Genomic DNA, 16,674 nt, shown 5'->3' on the forward strand with positions numbered 1-16,674 from the left:
GTCCGTCTTAAACAGGAGATTTACAGTAAAGGAAAACAGTACACCTCTCTGAACTGTGTCTGGGAGGCTGTCATTGGTGCTGCCCAAAATGTTGATTGTCAACAGATTGCGAAATCGACAGACTACATGGATGAAGGCTTATGACTGTTATTGAAAAAAAGGATGTCAGCTTAGCTTTAGAAATAGGCAGAAAAAGCCAATAAACTCTTACTATACTGTAAGGATAGTGTGCGTGACAAAACAGTAGTGATTGCTTACCATCCATTTACCTATAGATATATATGTGGAGGTCATATTGACATCACTAAGGCTGTGTTTGAGTTAAAAGAGAATGAAAGGAGTTAGATGCAGTCCTAGGAGACCTCAGAGTATTATATATTTTCAGAGCAATTTGAGTACCAATAATAAATATATTTATCACAAATCAAATTTTTTGGTGAATTTGAATTACAAAAGATTGGCTCGCCTCTAAATATAACACATATTTGGAAATTAGAACGACGTGAGAAAACAATTCATGTTGCAACACAACAACAGTTGCTATGCTGCGAATTGCAAAGGTGATAAACCTGCTCAGATAATTGGGAAGCCTGTCCAGAAAGAAAAACAACTTGACAGGCTAGATGGGTAAAATGTGCCCTGTGTCTGTACTCCAGGGACGGCAAACCTAATACTGTTAATATTTTCCAATTATGGCTTCTCATAGCTATGCACCAAGGTAAAATGCAATATTATGCTAGTAGCATGATGTGAGTATGTGGCGATACCATTCTGCAGTACTATCTAAATTATTAATTTTATATGTAATGAAAGATGAGTGTTTGTTTTACATCATATGTTATTCATTAACGTTATTCCCCTCAACAGATCTCTTTGAACTTTCCTTTTGAAGTGTGCCGAGTCTTTTTTCTGCATATCTACATTTAGTTTGGCAGCTCATCATCAAAGCCAAGCATCTGTGCTTCCCCCTGGACTGTAAATCGGTATACTGTGCTTTCCGTATTGTCTCCAAAGCTGCTATATTTTCTTTGGCTCTAGAATGGATAATTAAACAAGAGCAGAAGTAATAGCCACTACTTACTTTCTACATGAAAACCTATGAAAACTGTAGTAATGTTAGGCCACATATCAGCAGGAATAAACGATTGCACTATTTTTATTTATATTATTGGAGGCTTTCCCTTAAACTATTTATATGTAGATGTATCTCTTTCAAAGCCAAGTCCAGCAATAACTTCACATGGGCACTCCGTTTCTGCAATACTGAAAAATCAGCATTTGAATTGATATGCAAATGAAGCTGAAGATCTGAAGCATCTGTCACTCCAGCTCTATTCCCCCCCCAGCGCCGCTTTCTCCTCCTGCTTGACTGACAACTTCTATGCTGTGTGACTCCAGAAAAAGGAGCTGATAATCAAGAAGGAGGAGGTGGGGCTAGGTTGGGAATAGAACTGGAGTGACAGAGGCTTCAGATCTACAGCCCTATTTGCATATCAATTTAAAAGCTGATTTCTCTAGAACAGAGGAATAGACTGTGCATGTAAAATCAATTGTCTTAGAATCAGTTACAAGCAAATAAAAATAGATTGGTGTGTGAAATCCTGCTGACAGACTACTGTACCTTTTAAAAAAAGGTATATGGACATGTGATATCTTCAGTTGTCTTCTTAGGGTACTTTCATATTGCATTTAGGCACCCTTTCAGTTGCCCTGTCAGGGCTTACGTCAGAACCCTCTGCAAAATGGGGTTCGGATTCATGCGTCGACGGGGTCATAGACTATAATGATGCCGACAGAGCGAACGTGCGCTCTGCCGTGTATAATTTTTGGGCATACACCTACAGGAAATCGACACCTACACACAGTCTACTACTTCTGAGTGTCCGCCTCCAGTAGGCGTACATGCCGAAAAATGATGCACGGCAGAGTTCACGTTCACTCTGTCATCAGGGGGTTCAGACTTAAGCCCTGACGTGAACCACTGAATGAATGACTAAATGCAATGGGAAAGCACCCTTACTTAAACTTTTGAAAAATTCTATTCAGCCATTATAGAGTTATTGTGGAGTTTTATAACATAGGGATAACAGTTGAGCTCTCCACAGATCAAGGAATGCATTGACTTGCTTTATTATTCATAACCACAACCATACAGATTTATGTACTTTTATAGAAAGTTAACAGACATTCCCTATCAGTGCTGTTGGGGCTTCTGTTAGATATTTTCATTCGGACATAACTCAGTGATAACTCAATATTAAACCCTTCATGACTTGTGATTTTTTTTTTACACTTTCGATTATTCCTTTGCTTCTTCCAAGAGCTATAATATTTAAACTATTACATTGACAGCCATAGGAGGACTTGCTTTTTTCTGTACAAGTTGTAGTTGTAAAAAGTGGCATACCACTAATAGCAGCAGACCATGCAGGCCGCTATGGTGCACATGAGTTGGGGGGCCCAGTGCTACCACTGGCTCTGGGCCCCTCTTCTACCAGCCCGACATCGCACTTTCAACTGTTCCGGCATCCTGGTTGGGAGAAGTATTTTTTTCTATTATTATATTATTTAAATATTAGGTTAACATTTCAGTTTTGCAAATAATAATAGCACACAGTTTTAATGGATTAATTTACATGTATTTTAAAAGAGAATAATTTTTCCTAGGTGCAAAAAGCTAAATAGAATGCAATATTCCTATTCAGCAATCATTAGTTTTGGCCTATTAACTATATTACCAGAACATTATAAAAAATAAAACTTATAGTCATCATCAGCATTTATAAAGAGCTGAGGATTATCCTAACCATCATCCTACTTTGAGTGTATTAGCAAATGCAGCAGCAAAAAACATTACTAGGGTCATGATTTTTCAACCGGTACGATAGGGTAATTAAAGCTTTCCATTTTGGAAAGAATAAAATAAGTTTTCCTGACCTGTATTTTAATGTGCACTTTGTCTCCGATTTCATGCTCAGCAATATCAATAAGCAGAAATTCTTGTAAAAGATTTTATAGCTTCCAAATAATATGAGAAATCATGGGACAGTGCATCTCTTCACTATCACACCATGGAGTCTAGCCCTGTTCAATGTACAAACACAGTTTAATGATACTCCCAAGTTTTGTTTTAATCTTGATACCTGGGTTCAAGATAAAAATTAAAGGGAACCTGTCACCATGCTAATGCAGTTCAATCTACAGCCATCATGTTATAGACAGGGGGCTCCGAATAGATTGATATTATATTTTGTGAGAAAAGATTCAGTATAAACTGTGTTTTATCATTTAATCCTCTGCTCTTTCTGGGATTTTCAGTCCATTGTGAGTGGTTATCAATAACTGACAACTTTCCTTGTATAGCTGTGCAGAAAAGTATCTGTCAGTCACTGATAGCACCACCCACTGGACCAAAAATCCCAGAAAGAGCAGAAGATTAAATGATAAAACACAGGTTATAATGAATCTTTTCTCACAAAATGTAATATTATTCTACTCAGGTACTTGTTCTGTATAATGCCTGCAGATTTTACTGAATTTTCAAAGTGATACAGTAGGTTCGCTATAAAGACTTGTGTACAAGAAGTTTAAAATAACTAAACTCATTATAGTAACTATTACCAGGTGGTCCATGAAAAACTGAACTCTGTTTCTTGCTGAAACAGTTACCACTTATGATTAGTTGATTGTGTACGGAATTGCTGGAAAACACCCATATGCATGGCTGTGTTCACATTTTTGATCAAGGAATATTGGACGCACAATCTATACACTCATAGCTGCAGCAGGGGACAATAACATTGAAGGGCCCATGTTCAAGACTTGTATCTGGGACCACTCCATCAGGCCCCAATTGTGTAAACTCACACACATTTACATGCATATTTACATTAGAGGCACATATACAAAATCTGCACATTCTAATATATATTATATATGCATTTACAGATTAAGTATGCATACACAAAATTTAAGGACCAAATGAAAAAATGCTGGCACCACCACTACACCCAGTTAAAAGGAAAAATAGGACCAAACAAAATATATCCAGTAATAGCCATGTCTTGCAGTGCTGAGCTTCATGCTTGTATATAATCATAAAAATTCAAAGTAAAGCAAGAGTAGCCGCAGTCACCACTGACAATTTCACTAAAGTGCTCTTTATTTTGGTCATAGGGTTGCAGACAGAAACAGCTGTTTCGTGTGAGTACACGCTTCTTCCGCCTCACACTAGTGGTGAGTGCTGCTCCTCTTGCTTTCCTCCGAATTTTCATATACACATAATTCAAACCTGCACACAAGCATATAGAAAATACACACATGTACAGTACAGACTAAAAGTTTGGACACACCTTCTCATTTAAAGATTTTTCTGTATTTTCATGAATATGAAAATTGTACATTCACACTGAAGGCATCAAAACTATGAATTAACACATGTGGAATTATATACTTAACAAAAAAGTGTGAAACAACTGAAAATATGTCTTATATTCTAGGTTCTTCAAAGAAGCCACCTTTTGCTTTGATGACTGCTTTGCACACTCTTGGCATTCTCTTGATGAGCTTCAAAAAGGTAGTCACCGGGAATGGTCTTCCAACAATCTTGAAGGAGTTCCCAGAGATGCTTAGCACTTGTTGGCCCTTTTGCCTTCACTCTGCGGTCCAGCTCACCCCAAACCATCTTGATTGGGTTCAGGTCTGGTGACTGTGGAGGCCAGGTCATCTGGCGTAGCACCCCATCACTCTCCTTCATGGAAAATAGCCCTTACACAGCTTGGAGGTGTGTTTGGGGTCATTGTCCTGTTGAAAAATAAATGATGGTCCAACTAATCGCAAACCGGATGGAATAGCATGCCGCTGCAAGATGCTGTGGTAGCCATGCTGATTCAGTATTCCTTCAATTTTGAATAAATCCCCAACAGTGTCACCAGCAAAGCACTCCCACACCATCACACCTCCTCCTCCATGCTTCACGGTGGGAACCAGGCATTGAGAGTCCATCCGTTCACCTTTTCTGCGTCACACAAAGACACGGTGGTTGGAACCAAAGATCTCAACTTTGGACTCATCAGACCAAAGCACAGATTTCCACTGGTCTCATGTCCATTCCTTGTGTTCTTTAGCCCAAACAAGTCTCTTCTACTTGTTGCCTGTCCTTAGTAGTGGTTTCCTAGCCGCTATTTTACCATGAAGGCCTGCTGCACAAAGTCTCCTCTTAACAGTTGTTGAAGAGATGTGTCTGCTGCTAGAACTCTGTGTGGAATTGACCTGGTCTCTAATCTGAGCTGCTGTTAACCTGAGATTTCTGAGGCTGGTGAATCGGATAAACTTATCCTCAGAAGCAGAGGTGACTCTTGGTCTTCCTTTCCTGGGGCGGTCCTCATGTCCACCAGACTACTGCACAACACAACTGATGGTCCCAACCCCATTTATAAGGCAAGAAATCCCACTTATTAAACCTGACAGGGCACACCTGTGAAGTGAAAACCATTTCCGGTGACTACCTCTTGAAGCTCATCAAGAGAATGCCAAGAGTGTGCAAAGCAGTCATCAAAGCAAAAGGTGGCTACTTTGAAGAACCTAGAATATAAGACATATTTTCAGTTGTTTCACATTTTTTTGTTAAGTATATAATTCCACATGTGTTAATTCATAGTTTTGATGCCTTCAGTGTGAATGTACAATTTTCATAGTCAGGAAAATACAGAGAAATCTTTAAATGAGAAGGTGTGTCCAAACTTTTGGTCTGTACTGTACATAACGCATGCATATATACAATTCCATTTTTCTGATGCACTTGTCCAGTTGACTATACAATTGTTTTTTGTTCATTCGTTCATTGTAGTAGCAGTCATAACATTTTTTATGTAAGCTTCAGCACATCAGTTTTATTTGCAAGATGATCTATAGTTTATTTAAGCGTTATATTACCAAAAACTTTTATAAGCGTCATTATAATTATGTTCATTTTTAACGGGTTTAATGTAGAAATAAGCAATCACTCCATTTTATATCATTTATCAATCACATTAAATAAACTTTACACTGAATTGTACTCGGTGCAATTAAACGGCTACAAAATATGTCCATGTCATTTGTGACACAAATGTCAATTTTTGCATCATGAAGTTGTTGGTACAGCTGTTGTGAATTTTCTGTGTGCCAGTACATATTGCTCTGTATTTAACACACTAAGTTAGGGGATACCATCCTTTGTTGATCACATCAAGTAGTCAATTGCAAGAAGAGATTTGATGAGGCTCATTCATTTCTACTTTAGTAAAATAAAAGATGAACCCTGATTGGTTGCAACAATGACAGTTTTATTGTAAGACAATTTTGATTAATAGGGCCAAATAATCCTGTACAAACCACAAAAGAGAAACAATGTTCTGAATTATATTGTCTACTTCATGAACAAATGAAACTATAGTGTTCTACCTTTAGATTAGCTATAGAGAGGAATGAACATACATTAATGAGACAGAATGTTTCCCACCATATCTGGAAATATTGCACTGATTACTATGACTCTAACACTAAATAACTAATGCATAATGAGATGAAATCATGGAGGCAACCAGTGGATATTTAAGGAAAGTTCTTTAGGCACAAAGATAGCCAAAGCTTGCATCCAATGTAACAGTCCAACATAAGAGATTTCCTATTGTTATCATGATTAAAGTTGACCATACATATGAAATTTCTGTCTGCCCATTGGTGAATTCCACACAATCATGCACGATTGCCTTGGAACCTTGTCATCTATGGAGCCTACTTTCCAAAATATCTTCCATTCGGGGATAGTTGGCAAGCCTCATTTTGCATTAAAGTGACTGAGAATCTTGGCTAAAATGGCAGTTTTTATTTTTAAATCTATATGAACTTCTTATTTCTTATAAATAATACCTTGATTATGAAATTAAAATTGTAATGAACACCTATTAAACCCAAATATAATAATGTGAGATGCTGAGACTGCAAGTAGTTTGGTTTCTAAAAACGTGTCATATTTACAAAAGATGTCACACAATATTCTATGGTGGCATGCCAAATCAATTTTAATCAGGAATTGTATGACAACACTACATGTTAAATTAGAGACATGTAAGATTGTCTGTCATTCCTTTGTTTCCAAATCAATAAAAGTAACTCGATAAAAGCAGACATTCAATCACAGGGCATTCCTAATGCAACCAATAAAGCAGGCAGACCTATTTCATTGACATGACCACATATAATTGGTATGATCAACACCAAGTCAAATTTAACCTCAAAATATAAAATTGACTGCATTACTTGGTAGACCAGAGGAATCTTTCTTTCTTTAGAATTCTGGTGTAATACACCTTTACAAGGCGTAATATATTTATGCAAATTGGAAGTTGCCTAAAAATATTGCGACTTTTGGTGTTATCACGCCAGTCTATGCCAGCATGACAAAGCATGGCCAAAGTATGGGTGAGACAATGCGTGGCTACAACTTGCCCATCAAATTCATAAAGAGTTATGCCACTACTATGGTGCACGCCAGTTATGAGATGCACCTAATTCATTGAGTCACATGTGTCCCTTAATGACACATCGTACTCCCAGACCGTTCATTAGAAATGGCACGCGCATCACCAGTGTTAATGAATCAGCCCCTAGTTTACTGTTTACAGTCATTGATGTAAGCAGGGTTGGGAATCAATTTGTTAACAACTGGTTTTCTGTATGTGTGTGTGGAAAGTGATTCAGCAGTTTATACCCTATTTACACACCCCTTTGTTACCCGTAAAAAAAAAATCACGGTAGTCAAAATTAAAGCAAAACTTCCTTTGCAAATGTAGTAAATTAAGTAGACCATCTAAGAGGCCTTATTGGCAACAATTCATTATTACCCTCTGGGAGAAAGCTAATTTGCATATTTTTCCCATGGAAAATTAATAATAAGACTCTAAACAGCAGGTTTCCTTAAGGAGAGTCAGCTTTTATATTCACTGATGAGAGCAAGTATCTCAAAGAAATGTTTGTAGATGGGTATGTGGCTTCTTTAATACTACTAGTTAGTGGTGAGCTAATCAGTTTGAAGCAAATTGAATTGACTTCAAAGTTTTAAAAAATTCAGATTCTCACAAATCCAAATTATTTATGATTTGCTTACCTTGCTGCTCCCCAGTCCCTCACCACCCCATCCAGTCTGGCATCTTCCTAACTCCTTCACCACACATGACATCCTTTTCCACCATCTTCACTCCAGCGCTGAGTAGGCCTCTGACATCATGATGTAAATTGCTTGACGCCTTATATGCCCCTCAGACAATGCTTCATGGAGTTGTGAGGTAAGAGGCCTAATTGGCACCAGAAGCTCCAGCACAGAATGAAGATAGAGAATGCAAGAGAAAGAGCTACATGTAGGATCAAAAAGTTGCCTGCACCAGCTGAGAGTCAGGTGAGTATCAAGGTGAATATTGCTTTTTTATTTTTTCACCCAACGTTTGTTTTGCTCTGTGATGTGAAGAGACCCCAGAACATAATAGGCACATTCAATTGACGTTGAATAAATACTAGCGAACTGACAAATTAGAATTTTAGCAGATTTCCTCATCAGACTATTTCTGTCATGGGTGTGTCAGAAGTGACAGACAGTCGTCCTGTAGTTGGTTGCAGGAGATATCTTTGCTTGGCATTACAGACACCTTCAAAGAAGCTGTCTCTCTAGGACCCAGTGGCTAACTTCCTCTTGATAATTAACACCCTGGCCTGGGTGTATAAACACTTGCTGTTTGCTAGAGGGAGGTGCTGGCGATACTCACATGACCCCTTGTTGACGGCTTGGAGTAAGTGCATTACTTCTTCCTCTCTGGTGCTAAGAAGAAGTGTGTTCATTTCTCTGAAGTCGACTAAAGCTAAGCTATCTTCCCTTGTTTGTTCGCAATTGTTGTCTTTAGTTCTCAGTGGGGATCAACTAGCGCTCATCCCCTCCCTTCCCTAGCATGAGCCAAATGCCAGGGAAAGACAGGGCGAGGTTCCTGTGTGGCAATTGGTGCAGAACCAATATAGGGACGTTAGGAGAGACAGGGTGATATAAAGTCAGACTATGAGGTCTCCACTATCCCATTTCCCTAGAGTCTGGGCCCCCTTTCCCCCCTTCCCTTTGTGTTGCACTTAGTCTTTTCTACACCTTGCGTGACATTATCGCTAGTGTTGAGCCACCCCCGTAGTGTTCGAGTTCGGTTCGGTTCGTCGAACACCCGTGTGTTCGCCGAACTGTTCGTCGAACTGTTCGTCGAACACCTTCGAACACCGTTAAAACCAATGGCAGGCAAACAAAAACACATAGAAACACATAGAAAACACCTTCAAAGGTGTCCAAAAGCTGACAAACTGCTCAGAAGACACAACTAACACATGGAAAAGTGACAAGTACATATAGTCATGCGAAAAGAAAAGAGGTGGAGGAGTAAAAGGAGGGGGAGACACAGATATAGGCATGTCATGCCCTTCTAAAATCCAAAAAGTGAGAAGCCGACACGCTCAGTCCGCTCCTGCCCGTGCCACCTCCGTGTCGCCGGGTTTGTGCCAGAGCCGCGGTGAACCCTGACGGCCAGCCCCCCTCTCCCAATACTGGTGCCTGTCCGCTGGTGGGTCGAGCGAGCCCCCCTGTGGTGGAGGCAGCTCTAAGCTTTTTAATTTAAATTGTCTCTCTAATTTGAATAAATACACTTTAAATCCATTTACAAGGATCTATTGGAGGGCAAGTCTCATGCCAGCAGCCGCGTAATTCCAGCTCCAGTAGCGTCCACTAAAGCTGCTGCAGTTAAAAAGCTTTTATAAGGATCGAGCTCGGCTGTCCACCGCAAGGCATCCTACTGCCAGTCTGAGCCCCTATGCCCTGGGGTGCCTCCTGATGATCTTCACTGAGTATCCCGTGGTCCCGAAGCATTTGCTTTGAAAAAAATGAAGTGTCCAAACTACAGGTGGTGTAGCTTGCTTAACAGCCGGGATAATCCGCTGACTAGCAGACCCTGCTACTAGGCACAAAGTATTTCCTGGGCTAGATGCAGTTAAAAATTTGTAATTAGATACTCTCGTTGGATGCTGAGAAAGCATTCCATAGAGTCTCCTGGCACGCCATATATGATTCTCTTAAAAAGCTTGGGGTAGGGGTCTAGGGGACCCTTTTATAGCCAAAATCACGGCCCTGTATCGCAATATCTCACCTAGGCTGAAGAAAAATTGAACTGTAGCACCCTGAGGGCTCGGTTGCTACAGAGGTATTGCACCTCACCCAGAGGTGTGATATCTCACTCTCAGGTAAGGATGTAGTGTGGATCAGGACCCGACACCTGCATGCATTACACCACATTGCCGTGGGGCAGGGCGACCAATATGCCCCTGAGATGGGCACGACAGTCCCTGTCCCTGGCTGGAGTGGGGGGAGGAAACACTGAGGAAGGGGAACCCTGTAGTGCAGGAGCAGGGAGGAAGCAGTTCCTGGGTGCATTGAGAAGGGAGTATAAAAGTTGGGCACCATCTTAGTTCAGTGCAGATAAGTCTGAGCAGAAGTGGCAGGGAGCAGGGGCTCTGCATGAGCTCTGCTCCGGAGGCGGGCCTAGTAACAGAGGCCCAGGCCTGGAAGAGGGAGAAGGAAGGAAGAGGAGCGGAGAAGGCTCCAGGAACGAGGAACGAAGGGATCTCAGGGGTGCGGACGGGCGAGTCGCCACCGCACGCCCGAATCCACCTGCGTGGAGGGGTCAGGCCAAAGGGGGAGACCGGTCCCCGAAACTAGTGGAGGCAGGAAACGACCCTCAGCTAGAAACAGGAGGCTGTGACATTTTATGTGGCGCAGCCCCTCGCTACACCCGCTAGGAAGGCACCACATAGGGTCAGGGAAACTGGCGCCAAGTTTACCAAGAGGAGGCCCGAGGCAGCCGGACAGAAGGGTTGGTAAAAATGGCCAGACAAAGGACACACAAAGGGGGTCAAGTGAAGCACTCCAAAGTTATCTGGGAGTTGTCTGAGCCCCTCACCTGGTGAGCACAGTACAACATGGGCAGCCGTTACCTGCAGACGTGGTCTGGATAATAAGAACTGTGAATAAAGGCCCTGGACTGCATCACTGACTCCGTGTCATTACTGCTGCTGCCCTGCACCATCACCCCCATCCTCCGCATACACTGCCCTGAGGCTATACTCCTCCCGTGGGGGGTTATGCTACGCTCTGCTGCACCCACAACACCAGCCTCAGCGGTCTGCCCTGGAGCGGCGGTTCACTCTGACCGCAATCCATGGGTGGCGTAGTCGGACATTTAAACATCAAAACCACATAAATAGTTCCGCCACTGGTTTGACCGCCCTGAGCCACGAAACCGGGTTGCCGCCATGGAGACTACAACCACCAGCATCCACCAAAAAGGGTCAGGCTCCGGGTGTCCCAAGGCCCAGGGGGCGCGTCAGAACATTTTCATCACCTTTCACAATCACCAATGGGACAAGGCAGGGATGCTCTCTGTCCCCTCTCTTATACATCCTAGTGACGGAGCACCTGCTCTCATCAATTCGCCATAACCCCAATATTAGGTGGATTGAGGTGGGAGGCACCGAGTACAAGTGCTCTCTATTTGCTGATGATGTCCTAGTATATATCACTCAATCACATATATCCATCCATGCTGTTATGGCTGAAATAGATCACTTTGTTACATGGTAAAATTTTAAAATCAATGCAGCGAAGTCTGAGGCCCTCGATGTCTCCCTCACCAAATCCATATAGGATTCCATCCAGTCCAACTTTCCCTTTGCCTGGCCCTCACAGGGTATCAAATACTTAGGAATTCCTATTCATAGAGACCTCTCCCATCTATGTTATCTTAATTTTGGGCCCTTTATTGAACAACTCCATACAGACCACGGTTGGCAAGTTAGAACTGTAAGATTCACTACGTGAACCACTGGTGTTTTGTGGAAAAGCACATGTACACTGTGTTCAAAATTATTATGCAAAAAGTGTTTAGGAGTGATAAGGGAAGAATTTGTTTGTCAGTTAAACTCATTGATGGTGATGTGTGTCAGGGCTCTTTATATCACTGTAAGCAATTGCAGACACCTGTGCTAATTAGTTTGGCAGGTGTGTCCAATGAAAGGCAAGACTACTTAAGAAGGCTGTCTCACATTATTAAGCAGCCTACATTTTCTGCCAAAATGGGAAAGAAAAAGGATGTGTCGGCTGCTGAGAAGCAACAAATTGTGGAGTGTTTAGGTCAAGGCATGACTACAATCAACATTGTGCGATGATCAGGATGAAGTGTCTTGGCAATCAAGAAGTATGTAGCTGATTCACAGTACACACGTGTGCGTGCTGATAAGGGCAAATTGAGGACTCTTTCCTACAGGCAATTACGTCAGGTTGAAAGAGCAGCGGCAAAAAAGCCTTGTCATAGCAGCAGACAAGTTTTGAAGCTGCTTGTGCCTCCAACGTCCCCCGAACAACAAGATGCAGGGTCCTTCAGAGGTTTGCAGCTGTGCATACGCCATCCTGTCGACCTCCTCTATCCACTTCACACAAGCAGAAACAGCTCCAGTGGGCCAAACATTACATGAAGACTGATTTCAAAACTGTTTTGTTCACGGATGAGTGCCGTGCAGCGCTCGATGGTCCAGATGGATGGAGTGGAGGATGGCTGGTTGATGGACACCCCACGCAAACACGGCTACAGCGCCAACAAGGAGGAGGTGGAGTAATGTTTTGGGCTGGAATCATGGGGAGAGAGATTGTCGGCCCCTTTAGGATCCCTGAAGGCGCTAAAGATGAACTCCATAATGTATGTGGATTTTCTCAAACAGCACTTCCTGCCATGGTTCAAGAAGAAGAACCGTGTATTTCACAGCAAGATCATTTTTCTGCATGATAATGCACCATCTCATGCTGCACATAAAACATCTGCATCTCTGGCTGATATGGGCATAAAAGGGGACAAACTTATGGTGTGACCCCCATGCTCCCCTGACCTCTACCCCATTCAGAACCTTTGGAGCATTATTAAAAGGAGTGTCTATGATGGCGGGAGGCAGTTCACATGTAAGCAACAGCTCTGGGAGGGTATTCTGTCCTCATGCAAAACAATTGAAGCAGAAACCATCCAAAACCTGACAAATTCAATGGACGAGAGAGTTCAGAAGCTCCTTTCGAACAAGGGGTCCTATGTGAAAATGTAACATCACCTAGAATAAAGTTTTGAGTTGAAAACTGTTTGATTTCAGTTTCTAACAACCTGCTAATGCTTATAATTTCAAAAATGACCATTTTTTTGGTCTTTATTAAAATGAAAAGGTTGATCGAAAAGTTTGGGGGATCTAAGAGTGTGGCAACCCAGTAGTCATGATTACTTCGAATTCTGACAATATGAGGGTCATGCTGCAGGTAGTGCAGCAAGAAGGCACTTATGTGTCTTGCGCATCTCGGAGCCCCAAAATTATTTTCCGGGCTAGATGCAGCTAAAAATTATTATTAATTTTAAATCTGGTGAAGCTTTAGTATAGATGGCCTAATAGGATCAGTGCTGCACACTGCTACAAAGCCCAAATTATTTTCCAGTCAAGATACAGATAAACATGATTAGTAATTTTAAATCTGGTGGAGCTTATTATAGATGGCCTAATAGAATCAGTGCTGCACACTGCTGCAAAGCCCAAATTATTTTCCAGCCAAGATACAGATAAACATGATTAGTAATTTGAAAGCTTAAAACGGTTCGTAGGGTGATTTTAACCAATCATCAAGCTTTTACTCTCCCCAGGATGACACAGGGGTAGAAAAGTCATTTCGGATCCATGATTTGTTCATCTTTATGAACGTGAGTCTGTCTACATTATCAGTGGAGAGCCGCGTGCGCTTATCTGTCAGCACACCACCAGCAGCGCTGAACACAAGTTCAGACAGAACGCTGGCTGCGGGGCATGACAAGATCTCCAAGGCGTAAGTGGCTAGCTCCGGCCATTTATCCAGATTGGAAGCCCAAAAAGAGCAAGGGTCCAGTGACACAGTCGTTGCTTCAATGTTTACTTGGAGTTACTCCTGTACCATCGTCTCTAGGCGTTGACTATGTGTCAGACTTCTTGTCTCCTGTGGCCTTGCAAAGGATGGGCTAAAAAAGTGGTGAAATGATTCCGCAAAATTGATGTTACCAGCAGATACTGTGGTTCTGTTACGGTTTGAGTGCTGAACACTTGACGGTCCCACGGTTGGCAAGTTGGAACTGTGAGATTCACTACGTGCACCACTGGTATTTTGTGGAAAAGCACATGTAAGATTCTGCTACAGTCTCTGCTGATACTCCTGCATGCGTGCATCCCTTTCTATGGCAGGAATAATTTCTGCAAATTTACTTTTGTACCGGGGGTCTAACAGTGTGGCAACCCAGTAGTCAGGATTATTTCTAATTCTCACAATTCGAGGGTCATGTTGCAGGTAGTTCAGCAAGAAGGCACTCATGTGTGTTGCGCATCCAGGAGCACCAAGTCCCTGTTGTGTTGGTGGCGAGGTAACAATCATGCTTCCTTCCTCTGTCCTCTCCCCCCAACCTCGCACAACAGAAATGTGATCAAGGTCTCCCTCATCTGATGAGTCTTCCATCAGTTCGTCCTCCACTTCTTCCTGGGCTCCTGCACCTTCCTCACTAGTTTGGCTGCTACCATGCGCCCTGGTAAAACCATCTCCACCACCCTCACATGCCTGCCGCCTTGCTGCTGCCGACCGTCTGGACCTTGCAGATGTTAGCCCTTCCGCATACAACTCCTCCTCCTCTACTTCCTCCACCTCCTCTTGTGCCACCACCTGACTCCGAATTCTGTTTAACATGTGCTCCAGCATGTAAATCACCGGAATAGTCATGCTGATAATGGCATCGTCAGCACTAAACATCTTCGTCGCCATTTCAAAACTGTGCAGAAGGGTGCATAGGTCCCTGATCTGAGACCACTCCTCCAGCGTGATTTGCCCCACCTCTGGATCTCGTTGGCCCAGGCTATACATCAGAACGTATTGCACCAGGGCTTGTCGGTGCTGCCACAGTCGCTGCAACATGTGCAGAGTTGAATTCCACTGGGTAGCCACATCGCATTTTAGCCGGTGAAGTGGCAGGCCCAACGACTTCTGTAGAGATGTAAGTCGCTGAGCTGCGGGATGCGAACGGCGAAAGTGAGCACACAGCGACTGTGCCCTCTGCAGAAGGCCATCTAGTCTGGGATAGTGGGCTAAAAATTGCTGGACAACCAGGTTCAACACGTGAGCCATACAAGGCACGTGTGTGACATTGCCCCGGCGAAGGGCCGCACCCAGGTTTGCAGCATTGTCGCACACGGCCTTCCCTGGTTTCAGGTCCAGTGGAGACAACCATTCATGAAATTGGTTCTCCAGAGCTGACCACAACTCCTCAGCTGTGTGACTCACATTTCCCAGACATTTCAATGTAAAAACCGCCTGATGACGTTGAGCCCTACTGCCAGCATAGTAAGGAGGTGTGCAGGATCCCTTCTGCGCAGTTAGAAAGCTTGTGGCATGACCAGACAGGCTTTGGGTGCAGGTGGAAGAACGAGAGGAGGTTGAGGAGGCAGAAGCAGTGTAGGAACTTTGACATAAAGAGGATTGACGCACAACTCGTGGGGACGGCAAGACTTGGACAGCAGCCCCTTGTCCTGCTGTCACCATAGTTACCCAGTGCCCAGTCAGCGACATGTAACACCCCTGTCCATGCCTACTCGTCCAAGTGTCTGTGGTGAAATGCACCCTGTCACACACAGAGTTTCTCAAAGAAGCGGTGATGTTGTGTGCGACATGCTGGTGGAGCGCAGGCACACCTTTCTTTGAGAAGTAGTGCCGACTGGGCATCTGGTACTGGGGCACTGCGACAGACATAAGGTCTCGAAAATCCTCTGTGTCCACCAGGCGGAAAGGCAGCATTTCTGTAGCCAAGAACTTGCAGATGGTGAAATTCAACCTCTTAGCTTTCTCATGGCTAGGAGGAAATGGTCTTTTACTTGTCCACATCTGAGGGACCGAGGGCTGGCTATTGTGCTTAGACGGGGTTGATAAGGGTGTCCCCGGCAAACTGCCGGTCTGTGAGGAAGATGCAGGCGGACATGTTAGGTTGCCTTGATCCAAAGGTGGTGCTATCGATGTCGGACAGCGCTCAACACCAGCTGGTGTTACCACCTCCAAAGAAAATGATGACCTGCCAATCACGCTGGCTGTTGCGGGTAAAGAGGTGGCAGGTCTGCGCCCCAAAACAGGTGTGACTGCTGTCCCCACAGTCACAGAGGATGAAGAGGCCGCGGATGCACAAGATATGGCAGACGGTGGTTGGCCCGGCCGGCTAGGCCGCATTGTAGCACACTGAGCTTCCCACTGCAACTTATGCTTCATGTCCATGTGCCGGTTCATGCATGAAGTACTCAAACTATGTATTTTTTGGCCTCTACTTAGCTTTTGCTGACAAATGTTACAGATAACACGAGTTGGGTCATCTTTATCGATCTGAAAAAATGCCCAGGCTATGCAAGGCTTAGCACCCATGCGACCTGAAGAGCCACCACGACTTGTGGTGAGAGGCAGAGTTGTGTTTGAGGATGCAGTTGTTGACGTGCTTCCAGTACTACGTCTCTGTCCAGGAAGGCGCAACCTGACCTCGA

At 43.4% G+C, this 16,674-nt stretch overlaps 1 protein-coding gene across 1 annotated transcript in view; it reads right to left on the reverse strand.

The window, feature by feature from the left end:
* CLSTN2 (calsyntenin 2) overlaps positions 1 to 16,674 on the reverse strand; it is a 1,504,973-nt gene that overhangs the window by 988,282 nt on the left and 500,017 nt on the right. The window lies entirely within an intron of this gene.

The sequence above is a fragment of the Phyllobates terribilis genome, unplaced genomic scaffold (assembly GCF_046119375.1).
Source record: "Phyllobates terribilis strain yellow unplaced genomic scaffold, ASM4611937v1 Scaffold_3__8_contigs__length_932513732, whole genome shotgun sequence".
Taxonomy (NCBI): Eukaryota; Metazoa; Chordata; class Amphibia; order Anura; family Dendrobatidae; genus Phyllobates; species Phyllobates terribilis.